Source organism: Cebus imitator, unplaced genomic scaffold (assembly GCF_001604975.1).
Source record: "Cebus imitator isolate Cc_AM_T3 unplaced genomic scaffold, Cebus_imitator-1.0 Scaffold353, whole genome shotgun sequence".
In the NCBI taxonomy this organism is placed as follows: domain Eukaryota; kingdom Metazoa; phylum Chordata; class Mammalia; order Primates; family Cebidae; genus Cebus; species Cebus imitator.
In genome coordinates, this window is record NW_016107668.1 from 1,482,190 (window position 1) to 1,488,236 (window position 6,047).

At 35.4% G+C, this 6,047-nt stretch overlaps 1 protein-coding gene across 9 annotated transcripts in view; it reads right to left on the reverse strand.

Annotated features, from left to right (window-relative positions):
- PEX5L (peroxisomal biogenesis factor 5 like) overlaps window positions 1–6,047 on the reverse strand; it is a 248,705-nt gene that overhangs the window by 106,428 nt on the left and 136,230 nt on the right. The gene's annotated exons all lie outside the window — the stretch shown is intronic.

Consider the following 6,047-nt stretch of genomic DNA (forward strand, 5'->3'; position numbering starts at 1 on the left):
CCTCCTGGGTTCAGGCAATTCTCCTGCCTCAGCCTCCTGAGTAGCTGGGATTACAGGCACGCACCACCATGCCCAGCTAATTTTTTGTAGTTTTAGTAGAGACGGGGTTTCACCATGTTGACCAGGATGGTCTCGATCTCTTGACCTCGTGATCCACCCGCCTCGGCCTCCCAAAGTGCTGGGATTACAGGCTTGAGCCACCGCGTCTGGCCAAACAAATAAATCTTTTAGATCATAAAAGAACATTTCAAATTGAACTGAATCTCCCAAGGATTCTCTTTAATTTCCAAATTGTATAACATTTGCTCTTTCCTTATGCATTAGTAGGATAAGGTTTCTTTACTTCCTTTTAGTTTGAAAATACCTTTAAGACCTCACCTTATTTTGTCTCTTGGGTATGAGTACACTGATGTCATACAAATAATAAAAGTTTTAAAAAATAACTGAGGTGAAGTGATTGCAGTTTCGGCCTAATCAGATTATCATCGCTGAGTTTAATGACCCACTTCATTAGCTGCTAAGGCCTTTGTCTCAGTTTATTCACATTTTAAATTTTCATTTCTTATCCTCCTCTTTCCTCTTCTCAATATTTGGATCAATTGAAGGAGGCTTCTGTTAATGGCAACAGATTCTTATTTCTCTTTCAGGGTCCCATTCGGCTGGCACATTGTCTGGGAACCTTCTTCAGTGCCAGCCAGTGAGTGCCTCTTTACAGCACCTGCCTGTCCCCATGTCTTGGCCAGTGTCATCATCTTAGTTTTATCTGTTCCCCTCCAACCGCCAACTAGACTGTGACTTCCTTTAGAGATCTCATCCAAGCATTTTTTTTGTATTCCATAATAGGAGTTTAATAAATGTTGACTGATTTTATACAGTCTAACTGAATGGCAAATTGTACAAAACAATGATTGCATGGGTGTCCTCAATTTAATAGTGGGGTCCATCAATTCACAGAGAGGTCAGCGGCCCTCAGAAATGTTTGCCAATTTCTTTGCAGTTTTTAAACCACACACCTGAGCCCATTTTCTCCAAGTCACAGCTTTTAAATGTTTGGAGACCCCCTGATACCTAAGGAAACATTTCCAAATGCAAAGCTTCTACCAAGAATGTGAAGCCTTCTACCAAGAAGTCACAGTGCCAAGAGAGAATGACCAATGAAAAAAATTAAAATAAAGGCCTAAGCCTGCCCCGTACCATTCAACACTTGAAAGAAGGACTTGGACCAGTGTGAATGGGAGGCCGGCAACACGTCAACACAATCCTTTTTCCTCCCTGTTGACTTTAAATCAGACATTCAAATCTTGAGATTCTGAGGAAAAACCCTTAAGTGGTCAACTGACACAGACACAAAGGAAAACTCTTTTGTTCAAAAGTAAGAAGATAGGTGATAACTTAGATGTAGGGGCTTCTTGTCCATCAGAATGCAAAAGACTATTGATCCATTACAATGCCTTCCTTGTAATCAAATATTCAATCAAATGATTTCAATTGAATTAGGACTTAGACTGGCCAGCTGATGTGATTAATATCAGCTACCACACCACCGAATTGCTTCATATGTCACTAATGTTTTCTTTGTGTTTAAGAGCCACCCAGCTCTTAAAACTTTATCTGAAACTACATTTGCCTAAGCTCAACTTGAATTTCTCAATTTCAATGTTTTAAGATTAAACTATTAAATAATCTAAGCTATAAGAAACTAATAAGATGAAAAGATGTTTTGCTTTTAAATATTGTTTGTTACTTAAATTACAATGTATATTTATATTGTTTGTTTTGTGACATAAATCTTTGTGTTTGTCTTTAAAGAGATATATTGCTTAGATGTTTCATTCAAAAATATAGAGCTCAAGGTTTGTGATAACATATTACTAAGAATTAACCCTAAAGCAAAATACATTCTAGATGATAAAACAATGTCTGTGAAGGACAATAATCCATTATTCTATAATTTCACATTTCAGGTTGATGATCTTGAATCGTTTTAGTTTTAAGTAAAATATCCTATTTTTATACTTAAGCATTTTGTACTTCAATAATAATTTTTAAAGTTAAAACAATGAAGCTAATAAGTTTAAAACAGCTGACAAATATCTCATATTGGTAATGTTGATTTAGGAAATTTGTAATACTATGGCATGTCTTTTTACCTCATTTAAATAGAAAACTTTTATAATTGTTTTGTTTATATGTGAATGAAACACAAATATCTTTGTGAGTTTTGAAATTCCTTTATTATTTGTGATATGTTTTTTTTTTTTTTTTGAGATGGGGTCTTGCTATGTTGCCCAGGCTGGTCTCAAACCCCTGGATTCAGGTGATCCCACCATCTTAGCCACCTGAGTAGCTGGGACTACAGGTGCCCCCACTTCACCTGACTCTGTGACATTGTTAATTTAAAGTCATTTGTTAAATAGGCTTTCATTCATAATTTTATAATTGAACTACTTGTTTATGGTTTTATTAGTCCTATCCAAGTTTAGAAATTTATTCAGTGCCTGTCAATACAGTGACCATACTGTGAGTGATTCATTAATATCAAAACTGAGTTACTGGACTCAATCGATGGAAGAGATAAGACAACTAAATCATTACCATGCAACCCTTAAAAATCCAGATGTGTGGAGCTCTGTCATGGTAACTCTGACGCCTGACAGAATTCATTTCCTCTGAGCTTACAGTACTAATGGACTGCCCCACCCCCCACTGCCTATTAGTCTTCTGGTAAAGGATAGCCAAGTGGTAACTTTCAACTCTTTGACTTGATCTAGATGTCAATCAACTACCTACAAGTACTTTTCTGACAGGACAGCTAGGCTTTTATAAAATGTGTCTATTCACAGGGAAATGAACAGATCACAGCTTGGGCAGTGCTAACAGTAAAGGGTAGGCAGAAGAATGTAATTAAGGCAATTGTTTTAAGTTAGAAGCCCAAACAAAGCTGTATTTAGTAGCAGCCCTGAAAACATTCTTCCTATCGAGGACATTACTGTTTTTATCAGACACAAAAAGTAAATTAATACTGAGGTATAATCGGTGATGACAGAAAAACAAAGGCTTGGTTTGAAAAAAAAAAAAAAGTCCCTTAACAAGAAGAGACCTGGAACACAGTTTTAAGATCCTGTGTTCTACAGGCAAAGATAAATGGGCTATACCTTGCTAAAACAGTAGCCGGGAGATAAGGTCAAACACAAAGCTTCTGAAGGCTCCTCAAGAGAGAGAAGCAGTCACTAAAGTTATTTCATTCTCATAAAGAGAACACATTTTTCCTATGATATAATCAATCTTCTGGCACATGGCTTTCCCTTCTATTCTCAAATTGAATTTGTTTATATTATTTCCCTTTAGAATAGAATATTCTGTTCAATAGAATTATGATGAGGGCCTCATGATTTAAAATTTTTTAGTTGCTATTTTTAAAAAGTGAAAAGAAACAAGTGAAATTAATTTAAATAAGATGTTTGATTTAGCCAATATATCAAAAAATCCAAAATATTACCATTTTAACATATGATCATTATAAAAATCGTTAATGTGTAGTTTACACTATTTTTTTTTATTACTCTCTAAAACCTGGTGTGTATTTTATACTTGCAGAGCATCTCAATTTGAAGCAGCCACATAAGGTTCAGTAGCTCACGGCCACTGTATGGGACAGCACAGGTCCAGAGAAACTTTTTTCCTCAAAGACTTGATTCACATATTTTCTTCTTGAAATCTTTCCCCAGCATATTCTGAGGAAATATACAAACTATTTTTAAGCGTTAGTATTGGACAGCAGGAACCTGAGCTTCTATGAAGTCCTTGCATACCATTTGCTTAATATAGCTTTAATCATTATTTTAAGCAAAAAGAGCACCTCTCAGTGGTCCAGCAATTTGAGTTCAGGTCTTCTAGCCAATACTTCTGCATTATTCAATTTGTTCGGTGTACTATAGACTGTTTCACTGGAGGATGTTTGGCTTAATTCCTCTAAAAGTTGAGGAACACACAGTAATAATCACATAATACAAAAAAGTTCCAGAATATGGGATTATTCTATACTTATAGTCTGTTGAGTGAAAAGTTATGAAATAAGATAAAAGCTCAGTGTTTCAGTGATTTATTTTCTATTTCATGTATCATAATTGTCCCAATGACATTGCTGATACAGTAGCAATGATCCTCAGACATATCTGGAATCTATCCCATGAGCAGCTGGCACTGACATACCAGTGACGAGGATGAGTCAATTATTCAGCGTATGCAGCACTACGTTATAAGGTGCTTTACAGGAGACACTGGGACAAACAGGTGTCAAGACGCTAGTACATTCACACAAGATAACAAATCAGAATGCGGCATGGTACATGTGGCAGGTGCTGTGGTTGTCATGGGAAGTACTCACTTTTTCTGATCATTCTGCTTCTTTTTGGTTTTGCATGCCACTGATGCATAGCAGGGAAGAAGCCACTTGTGTATAGTGGAAAAGTATATCAACTAATGAAACTGCATTTGACTGAGAAATAATTGCATCAGAGCTGTCACTGAATTAATTCTGTAATACTATCAACACAACAGGTGCATTAAATTTGATCAATCATAACTCTGTTTTCTGTTTCATAAGCTGGCCAGTATGCAACAAGAATATCAAATAAAGCATTCTATCATCTTCATGCGGTAAACGGTAAGTAATACCTCAGGAACAGTTAATGCGACATTAGACAGGGATAAGAACTTGGTACAAACAAATGTTCTGAATATGAGAAAACAGAAATAATCACAATTTCTTTTCCAAATAAAAAATATTATTTTGCATTAAATTGTAAATGCAAGCTTAGGTTATAATGGTAATTTTGGCATGTGAAAAGATTACTGGAACGTACATAGCAATGCGTGATTCTGTGAAAAAAGAATGTTGGGTACTGGGGCCTGGCCTAGATTGTGATGTTTTGAGATGCCATGTCACAGTACAACTGTGTGGACTGCAAATTTGGTCAGGTCTTACCTACCGTTTTACGGCTCTGCCCCTCAGCAAGAACGTCCAGGAGTTCTCACCTCCCATAGCATTCACCTGAGAAAGTGTGGACTTAACATTTTGGATACGGGAGTCTACAAAGGTCTAACTCTGATAGACAGGAGATCAGTGTAAAACTGTATCTGTTTTCCTATGGATATTAAGTGAAGACTGAGGAATTTGGTAAATATCAAGCAAATTTCTTTCCAACGATTACTATGTGTTATAGGGAAGAATCATCTCTTCTTTTGGGATGAAACAACTGAAAAGATGAAATTTATCCCAGAGTCCTGGGAATCTTTAATAACTTTAAAAATTATTTAATTTTGATGTTATATGTTATAATTTTTATAATGCACAACATAGTATTTAGAATAAAATAAAACCACATATGTTGGCAGCAGCTGGGGATGAGATCTGCTGATACTCTAAAAATAGGTTGCCATAATTTAGCTTTTGATATAAATGCCTTTAATGAGGACTGTGAATGGACATTTTTTGAATTCCAGGCATGTTCATATAATCGGAACTGAATGGAAAAAATGAAATGTTTAAAATAACAATCTAATCTAAATTATAAGATAAATGCAAGTAAAAATATTTTTCATTTGCGATTTTAAAACTGGTATTCCACAGAGTGGTGATGAGTACATTATACATATTTATGTAGATTTTACAGGATGTTTCAAAAGTCCCGGAAGACATATAGGATTTACAGTCTCAACAGCTTTGCATATACATGCAGACTTTTTTTCTATACTTGTTATAATAAATGCTGAAAATGGCTCTCATGTGCTTATAATAGAGATGACAATTTTGTTTTCAAGGTCACTGAGTATAAGAGGGGTCACAAATGCCATTTTCTGCATGGAGACTCAGGGACTTCTGGCCCACACCTGTAAATTAGTTATCCACATAAATATGTATAGACATATATGTAGTATGCATAGCCACAACATAAATATATTTAACATTTAAGAAAATTTAGATATTCTACTGGTAAACTGACATATGTATACAATATAACTTGTATTTATTCACAGGAATTTGT